Here is a 12,767-nt window from a genome sequence, read left to right on the forward strand (position 1 = left end):
CATAGCGGTGAAATGAGCCAAAAATTAATTTCAAACTTCAGGTCAAACTATGTGCATTCTTTTTTGCGTTGGAGATCCGTCGCTGCGGTTTGTGGCGTTTCGGGGAAGTTTATTGTTGCTACTGCTTTTTCTCAGCACACATTCTTGTTGTGTAGCTTGGTTGTGTGTTTGTGTAACTGTCGGTGGTATTTTTATTTATTAATTTGTTTGTTAAATTGTATTTAGTGGTTTGTTAGGGGACACGTTCACCTAAACAATTCTGCGTCCATACTGTCAAGTGGGAGTGACTTCCTCGATCGATTAATTGCCTCTTTTAGTTTTGGTCATCATTGTTGGAGTAATTTCAATTAGGAATCTCAGCTGACAGGACTTAGCCTGCTTTAAATAGCAGCTGGTGACCCGTAGTAGCAGCAGTTGCAGCAGCCTCAGGACTCTACCTGTGGGAGTCCACTGAGCAAGGCAAGCAGCATCATGTGCCACAAGGGATGTTGAAACCACATTGACCATCAAAGTTGTCTGCGACAACCGAGCCGTGCAACGTCACCACCACAGGATATTTACATTTATTCACTTAGCAGACACTTTGTCCAAAGCGACTTACAACGGATCCTATGTAGTGTTACCAGCACGCACACCTTATTCACCAAGGTGACTACATTGCTAGATACACTACTTACAAGGGGTTGCTCATCCATACATCAGTGAAACACACTCACTCTGTGACACTCACACACTATGGGGGCATGTCTTTGGACTGTGGGAGGAAACCCACGCAGACACTGGAAGAACATGCAACCAGGTGCTGTGAGACAGCAGCACAACTTGCTGTGCCACCATGCCGCCCAGGACACCAGGATTCTCTCACTGCTACAGTAACCTGATTTATCCTCACCTGTCAAACCCTCCATCTTGCTTCAGTTTCTTCATGGGACTCTGGAACTGCCAGTCTGCTATGAGAAAGGCTGACTTCATACCAGCCTACGCCTCCCATCTCTCACTGGACCTCCTGGCCCAAACTGAAACCTGGCTCATCCCAGACAACACAGCCATACCTGCAGCTCTCTCCACTAATTACTCCTTCTCTCACACCCCTCCTCCCTTCGGCAGAGGTGGAGGTACAGGCTGCTCATCTCTCCGCGGTGGAAATACTCTATTCTTCCTCTTCACCTGCATGATCCGTCCTCCTTTGAATTGCATGCTGTCTCTATCACTGCCCCAATCCCTCTTGTTGTGGTTGTTCTCTACCCCTCTCCTGGCCCTCTCGGCTGTTTCTTGGATGACGTTGACATCTTGTTGAGCTCTCTGCCGGGGGACAACGCTCCGTTGATTCTCCTGGGTAACTTCAACCTGCATGTCGATGACGACATTCATGCAAGCGGCCTTCTGTTGCTCCTACAGTCCTTTGATCTGTCCCTGTCCCAATCCCCTGCTACTCACAAAGCGGGCAGCTGTCTTGACCTTGTTTTTTCCCGCAACTGTGGCTGTCCCGTCCTCTCTGTCATTCCCCTGCTTGTCTTTGACCACTTCTTCATTTCCGTTCAACCCTGCCTCACCACTAACTCTTTGTCTCTTCCTGCACCCATTGTCACCTTTCGCCGCAACCTAAAATCTCTCTCGCCTTCCTGCTTTGCCTCTGCTTCTCTGGCCGCTCTCCCTTCTGCTGAAGAATTCTTGGATCTATCAACAGACAATGCCACTAACATTTTCCTTTCCGCCATATCTTCCACCCTTGACTCTCTCTGTCTACTGTCTTCTAGACCAGCACGCCCCAGTGCTGCCTCATGGCTGTATGTTGCATGCTAACAGGACCAAACTCCGGGCTGCAGAGTGACAATGGCGAAAATCCAAGACTCACTCGCACCTGGATGCTTACAGATTACTCTCTATTTTTCACTCTGCTGTCTCTACAGCAAAAACTACCTTCTACCAGAACAAAAATAGTCTGCAACTTAAAAACCACACAGACTCTTTGCCACCTTCTCATCCCTTCTGTGTCCTCTGGCACCTCCTCCTCCCTCTTCTCTCATTGCTGATGACTTTGCTTTGTTTTTCAGAGACAAAGTCAAAGCAATCACTGACAAGTTCTCAGCATCAACCTGCCCAGTTCACGCTGGACCTCCCTGCGAAGCCATCCTCTCTAAATTCAAGCCACTTTCCCTATTCAAAATCTCTGACCTCCTGATATCACACTGACCCACCACCTGCTGGCTTGATCCAATCCCATCGTCGCTCCTACAGAACATTTTCGCTCAACTCTCCACCTTCATCTCTAAGACTCCTCCTCTTCATCTAATCAACTCCTCAGTCTCCTCTGGCTGTTTCCCAGCTGCCTTCAAAACTGCTCTTATTTCACCTCTGTTAAAGAAACCCTCCCTGGATCCCAATTTGGTCCAAAAGTACAGACCAGTCTCCCTCCTCTCCTTCCTGTCTAAAATGCTAGAGTGGGCGGCCTGTGATCAACTGTCTGATTTACTCATCCAGAACCATCTCCTACATGGATTTCAGTCTGGTGTCAAAGTTGGTCACTCCATGGAGATGGTGCTTTTGGCAGTGTCTGATGCTTTCCAGTCAGCTAGAGCTGCCTCCCTCTCCTTGGTCCTCATCCTCCTCGATCTGTCTGCACCATTCGACACTGTCAACCACTGGATTCTGCTCTCCTCTCTTAGTCATCTTAGGATCAAATGAGTGGCACTAAGATGGTTTGAGTCCTACCTATTTGACAGATCCTATCACGTGGTCTGGCGGAGCTCTCGTTCTTCTCCTCTGCCTCTCTCAACTGGTGTTCCGCAGGGCTCGGTACTGGGTCCTCTTCTCCTCTTGATCTACACCTCCTCCCTCGACCCGGTGATAGCCTCCCATGGATTCAAATACCACTGCTATGCTGATGATACCCATCTCCTCCTCTTCTTTCCACCTGGAGCATCAGACATTTCCGCACAGATTGCTGCCTGCCTGTCGGACATCTCTGCACATTGATGTCTGATCACCACCTCCAACTCAACCTCCCCAAAACAGAGATTCTTCACCTCCCAACTGGCCTGTCCTCCTGTCACGATCTATCAATCAATCTGGACAACTCACTCATTTTGCCTACCTCCTCAGCTAAGAGTCTGTGAGTGACGATTGACTCGAGTCTGTCTTTCTCTCAGCACATCGAACCCACAACCTGCTCCTGCAGAAACATCCTGCATAACATCCGCAGGATCCATCCTTACTTCACAACTGACTCTGCCCAACTACTTGTCCAGGCCATGGTGACTTCCTGTCTGGATACTGCGACTCTCTCCTGTGTGGCCTTCCTGCTACTGCCATCAAACCTCTGCAGCTGATGCAGAATACCACGGTACAAGTTGTGTTTGACTTGCCAAAGTGTTTGCATGTATCTCCTCTACTCATTTCTCTACACTAGCTTCCTATAGCTGCCCGGATCAAATTCAAGACCCTGGTTATTGCCTACAAATGTATCAGTAGAACTGCTCCCAGATATTTAAAAGACTTGATCAACTGCTACACACTAACCAGACCCCTTTGCTTGTCTACTTTTGCTCACTTGGTGGTCCTGCGCAAGGGAAGTAAAGCACGGAGGTTCTCGGTTCTGGCTCTGTTGTGATGGAATGACCTCCCCCCTCTCATTCAGAACTGCCGAAATTCTGTCTGCATTCAAGAAGGGTCTGAAAACTTACCTTTTCCGGACTCACTTTACCCAAGATCTCTCCAGCTCATGTATGGTGTAAATGTTCATGCACTGTAACTTTATGATCATCCCCAGATAAGCCTTTACACAAGTACTCCTGTATTCTATCTAAATGTTTATATATCTTAAAGAAAAATTGTAGGAAGGTGATCAGAATTAGTCTATCCTGAGTGTAAGAGACGAGGCAGGAAACAGGAATGAGACGCAGTCGCCCGTTGCTGTGGGATTTTATTTGCCTTTGACAGCGGAGAAGGAAGGAGACGGGAAAGGGGGAGCAGGGAACAGGTAGAGAGAGGTTTCATGCTGGTCAGGGGGGACGGGAGAGTTGGGTCGGTCGGCACGCGGGCGTCATCTCAGGGTTTGGGTCTGCAGTCGCCTCTGTCTGGTTCTCCTCCTCGGTCTCTTCCCCCTACTGCTGGGCACCGGGGAAGAAATAGGGGATGAAATCAACCCCGGCTGTGGCTGCTTTGCCCCCGTCTCCGCCCCCTCCCCGGGCAGCCTCGGCGTGCTACACTGAGTTTTATGCACCTACTCGAGTGATGAACATCGATGCATAAAGTGGAAAGAAACAAACTAGGTTTACTTAAGAATCACGTCTGCAACTATGTCTCTCTTTTTCTTAACGTAATGAACAAATCGTATTTTCACTAAGATGTATGTCGCTTTGGAGATAAGCATCTGCTAAACGAATAAACATAAATGTAAGTGACTGAATTGTAGCTGTGTAAAGTGGGATTAAAACACACTTTTATGATCACATTTAAAAGCACTGGTACACAAGAAAAACAAAGGCTGTTTCTCCTGCTGGTACTTTATATAAAAGTATCACTTGAGCGATCAGAAACGGTTCACATTAACGAGTGGGTGGTACCACAGTACCTGGTCAATAGTATCACAGTACCTGGTCAATACCTGGTACCACAGTACCCGGTCAGTACCTGGTACCACAGTACCTGCTCAATGCAGTTATAATGTGCAATAAACCCTGAGTGACGCGGTTATGTGTGCTGTGTGTTTGCAGAGTATCAAAGTGTGCTGGCTCCCACCTCCAGCTGACTCCCAAAACGGCTTCATCACAGGATACAGCATTCGGCACAGGAAGACGGGCCGCCGGGGCGACCACGAGACCATAGAGCCCAACAACCTGTGGTACTTGTTCACGGGTATGAGGGCGACTCTGGACCCAGTGTCACACCTGCTGCTGGCAGCACAGGCCTGTTTCGCTTGGGGATCTTTTACCGTTTTACATTTACATTTATTCATTTGTCAGATGCCTTTCTCCAAAGAGACACATAAGTAAGTTGAAGTGCATCATCAGCAACAGACAAAGAGCTTTAGACAGAGACACAGGACTATGGCCATGTAGGTTGTTTGTCTGACACCACCATGTTGCTGGTTCACCTCACCCAGTAGAAGTGACATTCAAAAAGTAAGTACATAGATAATCACAGCAGATGGTGTTGGACTCATTGATGGAGCTGTCAGGAGATCAGGAGAAAAGTGGCTCTCAAAGAGATGGGTTCGAGACCCTTCTTCAGTGTGGGACGGGTTCAGTAGCTCTCAGCCAAAGCAAAACAGGGTTGAAGATGTCAAATCACTGTACCCACAATTTGAACCCATGTTCAGCCCACTCAGTCGTCAAACACACAGCATGTTCACTGACCTGAAATCACACAAATTCGCTGAAGTACTGCGTTGCTCTTTAGAAACACTCCAAACCAGAACCATGTATGCTTATGAAATCGCTGGTTTCTGGGTACAAAGCACAGTTCTCACAGTTCTCTGCTGTGGACTGCAGCTGTAACATGAGCCAGCAGCCCATGTTGTGCGCTCTAGAAGCAGTATGGCATGTTCTCGTTGGTGTGCTTTCACTAGGAGACGCTGTAGAGCCCTCAAACACATGGGTTTCATCCTCGCTGAGTGCCAGTTGGTCCAGCAGAAGTCTGTTACAATGAGACTGAATTCATGTCATCTTTGCCTTGATCACAGTGCGTTTGAGCCCACAGGGAGCACCATGTGTGCTCTGCTTTGCATCATAGCATGAAAGAGATGAGTGTGAGACTGAAGAGGAGGAGGAGGAGGAGGACACTTGCTCCTGAGCACAGACTGAGATGTTATTTTGTTAAGTGAAACAACTGAGAGGTGTTTCGTGATTTTGGCAGACTGTCCCCCAGTGGTGGAGAATCATCTTCACAGCAGGACACCCCCAGGACACCCCCGGGAGTTGAGCTAATGGCCGAGTATGGGCCTCCTCCCCTTCAGAGCATCACCTAACAGTCCCACCACCTCCTTTTCCATTCCATTCTCCCAGCAGGCCGTCTCTCTGTGTGTTTAGCAGACAATAAAAGGGAGAGAATGCAGAAGCGCAACAAGTAGCAACAAGCTGGAGCAGGAGGACAAGGTGCCATGCCAGGGGGTCCACATCCTGCCAGCTGCCTGCCACATTAGCACTGCTCAGGAAATTGTTTTTCAATAAGCTCATTTTGTTTGTCCAGATACCCCTCTGGGGCCACTAGGTGTTTTCTGTGGGTCTCCACCTGGCAATGTTTTTCTCCATGAATGTCCTGGCACCTGGAAGACCTGGACAATGTTGCAAGAAGATCAAAAGTCTTGAGTGTCTGTTTGTGTGTGTGTGTGTGCGTGTGTGTGTGTGTGTGGGAGTGTACAGTCTTCCCTCTCCTTATGAAGTTAATTTGGTACTGAAAAACCCTTCATGAAGTGAACTCATGAATTTGTGAAAAAGTTTGTGAACCATTTGGAATTGACTGGATTCATGTAAAAAAAAAAAAAAAACACACTATTTTGATCTCCTGCTCTTCACAACAGAATTTTGTAAAAGTGTAATATGACCCGATCAAAAGAGATTTCAGAGTCAGATCACAGCTTTTAAGTTCATAAAACTGGAAAGGGTAACAATAGGATAAATAAAGAGAAATATTTGTACAATCACAAATTCACAACTCAGCTGTTTGTACCTTGAGGGACGAGCACAAGCTAAGCCTAGAAGCTCGAGTGTCTGGACCATCTGACCGTGCCCCTGTTCACAGGACTGGACCGTGGCAGCCAGTACAGCTTCCAGGTGTCTGCCATGACGGTGAATGGATCGGGGCCCCCCAGCGAGTGGCACGCGGCCGAGACCCCGGAAAATGACCTGGACGGTGAGGGAGCTCAGAAGAGCTTCGCTTAGGTTTCCCGAACCCCTGGCCCCCCAAACGCACTGCATACCCCCCGCATACCCCCGCATTCACCCTGCTGCCCCTCATCTTCTGTAGTCATCAGCCTGGACCCGGGCTGGTTGCAGTTAGTTCTGTATCAGGGAACAGTCCTCCACGCAGCACTTAATTCTATGTGTAAGAATAGAAGAACAGGAGTGATTTCTCTCCAGAGTCCCAGGTACCTGACCAGCCAAGCTCCCTGCACGTGCGACCCCTCGCAACCAGCATCATCGTGAGCTGGACCCCACCGCTGAGCCACAACATTGTGGTGCGAGGCTACATCATTGGCTATGGAGTGGGCAGCCCCTACGCTGAGACGGTGCGCGTCGACAGCAAGCAGCGCTACTATTCCATCGACAACTTGGGTACGATAACAACTAGCCGTGTAACTACTCCGTCTGTATCCTGGGTGCGATGACAGGTACGATGACAGCTAGCCGCGTTACTGGTCAGTCTGTATCCTGGGTACGATAACAGCTATCCGCGTTACTACTCCGACAACGACATTGTTGACGAGTACTAGAGCTGGTCGTGGGACTTGAACGTGGATCCTTTGGGTCCAAAGGCAGCAGCTCTAACCGCTAAGCTGGGCGTAAAGAGAGCAGGTAATGCCTTCGTTGTGACATGATGAATTTAGCGCTGTTCACTTTGCTCAGTGTAGCTCCAGTCATCTCTGCACATTTACACAAAGGCTGGGCAAACACATCAGTCCTTTTTGTGAAGCCTCTGAATTCGAAGCCCAAGAACCAGCGTCTGAAATCAGTCCATTTTTCTTACAATGAGCAGCTGCAAACAGCGGAAAATTAGTCAAATCAGTGTTTAATTAACATGCGGATAAAATTAAAACATTAACGGCTGAAATGAGCATAAATCCTTTTATTTAAAACTGCTCTGTGTATTTACTTTCTCATTAGTCTGAGTAGATGTTAAAACAGAATTACGCTTTACAGACGTGGAATAAAACACAGCTGAGGTGGAAAATGATTTTCGAAAATTACCACTGATTTCCATACGATAATAGGAGCTACCACTTTTGCAAAGTTTTAATTCAACAATGCCACTTATGACTTTCATAGCTTCTACCTTTTATAGGCAACTATTTATTTTCAGCAGCGAGGGGCTGGATTGACACGCAAGACGTCAGTGTCTCAGCACCACTTTCTTCTCGCTGCGAGTTGAGCTCGGCTTGCAGTGAGCTGCTGTGCTCGTTTCCCAGTAAATGACAATAAATGGTGAGACACCTTGGGCAGAAGCTCGGTGCGCTGGCTGCAGCTCACGCTTGCTGTTCATTGTGCCCCAGAGCCCAGCTCGCACTACGTCATCTCGCTCAAGTCCTTCAACAACGCGGGAGAGGGAGTGCCGCTCTACGAGAGTGCTGTGACCCGAGCTGCCACAGGTACGAGGGAAGCGCACGGTACGGTCATGCACCGCTCACACTGGGGTCTCAGTGCTGTCACACAGTGTCCGCAATGTGGTCACACCGGAGTGACAGGCTTACGCTGCGGTCCTGATGAGACAGTGGAACATGACCAATGCACAGGCCTGTCATGACATTTACAGGCCACTGTAAGTTATGAGATGTCATTAATACGTGCACTTGGCCTAAGTTCTTATGGAGAGTGAGTGAGTGAGCGAGTGAGCGAGCGAGCGAGCGAGCGAGTGTGTGAGCGAACGAGTGAGCGAGCGAGTGTGTGAGCGAGGGAGTGAATGAGCGAGTGTGTGAGAGAGGGAGTGAATGAGTGAGCGCACGAGTGAGTGAGTGAGCGAGTGAGCGAGTGGTTATTAAAACACCTAACTGTTTCAAGATACATGTGCTGTTGCTTCCCCTTACCTGTACTTTAGATTTGTTCAAGAGTTTAGCATTAATGAAAAAAAACAATGAAAAACACCACTTTTTATATACGTACTGTAATAGCACAGTGTTCTCCACGTGCTATGAATACTTGATTGATTGTGAACTGTTTGGATTCCCCACTCGGTGAGCTGTATAATCAGGTCATACATCAGGTCGTAGTAATGTGCTCTCAGTGGGGCTGCCACAGGACTTTTGGGAAAACCTTGAGAAAAAATAAATCCATGTGCAGGAAATGTCCCAGATATACAGAGAATGGACTCTTACTTTTACTCATAACCTCAGACAACTTAAAAATTAAGTTATATTTTAGAATGCTTCTCTATGGAAACATCTGCTTGTTTTATGTGTCAAACTGTTTGTTATTTATTTTAAAAATGTACTTGAAGCCCTAAAACGTTCCGCTGGAGACTCCTGTCGCACAGAGCTTGAAGATCTCAACTTGAAAATGTCGCTGGGAGTCCAGAGAGAACAAGGAGAAACCTGCAATTCCTTAATCTGAAACAGAATAATGGTGCTGAAGAAGAGTGCAGGATTTATATACAGTACAACTATCCATTCTTCCAAAAGCCACTCATCTCAGCGAGGTCCTGCCAGTGTGGATCCAAGCCCAGTAAGGACAGGCTCTGAAGTGGGCTGTGATCTGTTGGACATGTGCAGGACGCTCCCTCGGTCACACGCAGGTGGGGTCCACTGCAGGCTCCGCTGGAGCGAGGGACGCCCGCGCGAAGCTGTGGCTCGGCAGCGGATGAGTGTGAGCGATTCTAACAGTGTTTCAAAGCCCGGATGCCCTCAAGCACAATTACGCTCAAGTCATTCCGCTGTCACGTCACATTTGCGGACAGAAATTGAGCCGTGACACGGCTCGTAGCTCTGGGTGCGCGGCACAACTGTGCTGTGGCTGCAGGAGCTACTTGGCATCATGAGCGCAGCCTCATGATGGTGCACAGGCACTGATCAGGACTCACGTGGGCGTGACTGAGGATGGGTCATATGGACACGTGAGCACACCATGTGGCTGCTGCAGTAGCATTATTATTATTATTATTATTATTATTATTATTATTATTATTATTATTATTATTATTCCAAGCATGCAGCAGCGCTCCCTGTATAAGAGGAATTACCTGAGCTGTGTAAATGGGCAGTAAACTATAGTAAGTAGCTTAACACCGTAAGTCGCTTTGGCGGGAAAGCTAAATGAGTAAATGTAAACGTAAAGGTAAAAAAGACAGAAATGTCAGGTGTTTCAGACGTAGTGTTTTAAGAAGAAACATTCCTTTAATGACTGTCCTTCAAAAAAATAAAAACTGAAACAGAGAAACCAAAAAACCTGGGATTTGCTGTTAAAAAAGAAAAAAAATGATAGAAACCTGCTTGCTGCCACCAAGAAATGCTCAACGTGGGTCGTCTGCTCCGTTTACTCAAGTGGAGGCATCGAGCATCGAGGTGTCTCTCTTATCCAACCGCTCCTGTACTCATATTCATATTCATGTTCTTGCAGGGGGCTAAAAACTCACAACTGGTACTGACTTGGCATAAAGTGCGATAATGGCAGATATTACACTACATTTATTTATTCAGCAGACGCTTTTGTCCAAAGTGACTTTGTAGCGTTATCAGCCCACACACCTTATTCACCATGGTAACTTACACTGCTAGATACACTACTTACAGTGTGTCACTCATCCATACATCAGTGGAACACGCACGCTGTCACTCACACACTATGGGGGAACCTGAACAGCGTGTCTTCGGACTGTGGGAGGAAACCAGAGCAGCCGGAGGAAACCCACACAGACACAGGGAGAATATGGAAACTCTAATAAACTGAGTGGGGATCGAACCCACATTCTATCGCACCACCCAGATGCTGTGAGACATCAGCAGTACTCACTGTGCCACCCCACCACCACCCCATTACAGCACGTGTCAGAACCGCTCCTGCATCTGGTCACAACCACAAAATAAATCTGCACTGGGACCCGTTCACCTCCATTGTCCAGGTGCATTGCAGTCAGTGCAGTTCGATCATTGTGGAGTAAACCAGTAGTATCCTATAGTGTTAGTGCACTTTGTTGTACTGTGGTACAAAGATTGTCTTTTCAAGCCTGAGCTCCTTTACTTGTCATGAGTAACAGGCTTCTCCTTTTCTCTGTCACCTCCCGTCCATCGTGTCCTCCACCCATGTGCCTCTTACCTCTTCTCTGCTGCTGTCCATCTCCGTGTCGCATGTCCTCGGACTGCTGCATGTTCTGCTTCTGCCTGTCGCATGCTAACCTGTCCATGTGCTACATGTGTACCTGCTTGACCGGCACGTGTTTGGGTATTTGTGTGTTCTGTATGCCTGCGTGGCTCCAGATCCCTCTGACCCTTTGGACGAGGACTTGCTCCACCTGTTTGATTCATTCCCCACTCCCATCCCAGAATCCTCCACTCCAATGATCCCTCCTGTAGGGGTGCAGGCCTTGCCTCTGACCCCTGACTCGGTACGGGTCAGCTGGGCCGACAACTCAATCTCCAAGAACCAGAAGTCCAGCGAGCAGTGCTTCTACACAGTCAAGTGGATGGTCAGCTACTCCACGAGCGGAAAGTACAAGGTGTGTAAACTTAGATACATGTCAATAATGGAGTTTATTACATGATCCCATAAATGTGTGGCCCACTCAGTGCTTTTACTAGCATAAGAAGCGGTAAAACACTGTACTGCTGTCAGTCAGCTGGAAGCGACCAAGACACACTGCTGTGCATTGACAGACCTTACCCAAACTCTACCTGTCAGGACACCGACTTTAACCGCAACCCATATTCTCCGCAGCTGGAAAGCCCATGGTAACCTAGCCAACCCACATTGTAAGCTACAACAGAAGTAACCCTTCCATGTTGTCCCTGAGTCAAGGCATTCGGTCCTGCACATTTTGCATCATATTCTCATTCGCTGTAACCCAAAGCGGTGACGCATGACCAGCATGCTGCCCTGGCCAGATCTCACGCTGATCTTTGGCTGTCTTTCCATGTCCTCTTGTCCAGACCACAGACACCACGGCCCTTAGCCACACGGTGACGGGGCTGAAGCCCAACACGATGTATGAGTTTGCTGTCATGGTAACCAAAGGGCGCAAGTCTAGCACGTGGAGTATGACTACGCACGCGACCACCTACGAAACAGGTGTGTAACCCTTTGCAGAGATTTACCCGCAGTTGGTTTTCTATGTGTCTATGCTTTTGTTATGAAAAAAGAATGATAGAAATAAATTGCTTAATCCTGCCATGATCATGAGGTAGAAAAGGGGGGCGCAGTGTCGCAGTGGGTTGGGCCGCAGTCCTGCTCTCCGGTGGGTCTGGGGTTCAAGTCCCGCTTGGGGTGCCTTGCGGCGGACTGGCGTCCCGTCCTGGGTGTGTCCCCCTCCCCCTCCGGCCTTATGCCCCGTGTTGCCGGGTAGGCTCCGGTTCCCCGTGACCCTGTATGGGACAAGCAGTTCTGAAATGTGTGATCATGAGGTACCCTGTTTGCTGGAGGCTTTGAAAGAATTTTGCCCTTAAAGCATATCGACCTTTCACTCCATGAGAAAGGAGTGAAAATGAGTATGGAATGAGTAAGGAGTCATGTCCCCACCCACTGCCAGCATTGTGGCTTCCCAGCTCTTAACTGTGATTCACTTTCCCTGTCCCTTGGACGTCCCCACTCAGCTCCCAGCTCTGCGCCTAAAGACCTGACGGTTATCAGCCGGGAGGGGAAGCCGCGGGCAGCACTTATCAGCTGGCAGCCGCCCGCTGAGGCCAACGGTAAAATCACAGGTGAGGGCGTATTCAGCTGCAACACCTGGCATGGCACCGCTGCCTCAAACAGGAAGGGGTTTGTCGCCAATGGGCTGGTGCGTCTCCTGTGCGTGTGGTGGGACTGGCATTCTGGTAAAATCTGCTACACCTCTACACTGCATGCGAGCTGAAGCAATAGAACTATTTTTATGGCAAAGAAAGCCGCAGCTCATTGGGATTCAAAGGG

The 12,767-nt window shown here is 48.5% G+C and overlaps 1 pseudogene; it reads left to right on the forward strand.

Moving 5' to 3' along the window:
- Positions 1–12,767, forward strand: part of LOC108921817 (netrin receptor DCC-like) — a 98,305-nt pseudogene that overhangs the window by 65,468 nt on the left and 20,070 nt on the right.

The sequence above is a fragment of the Scleropages formosus genome, chromosome 17 (genome assembly GCF_900964775.1).
Source record: "Scleropages formosus chromosome 17, fSclFor1.1, whole genome shotgun sequence".
NCBI lineage: Eukaryota > Metazoa > Chordata > Actinopteri > Osteoglossiformes > Osteoglossidae > Scleropages > Scleropages formosus.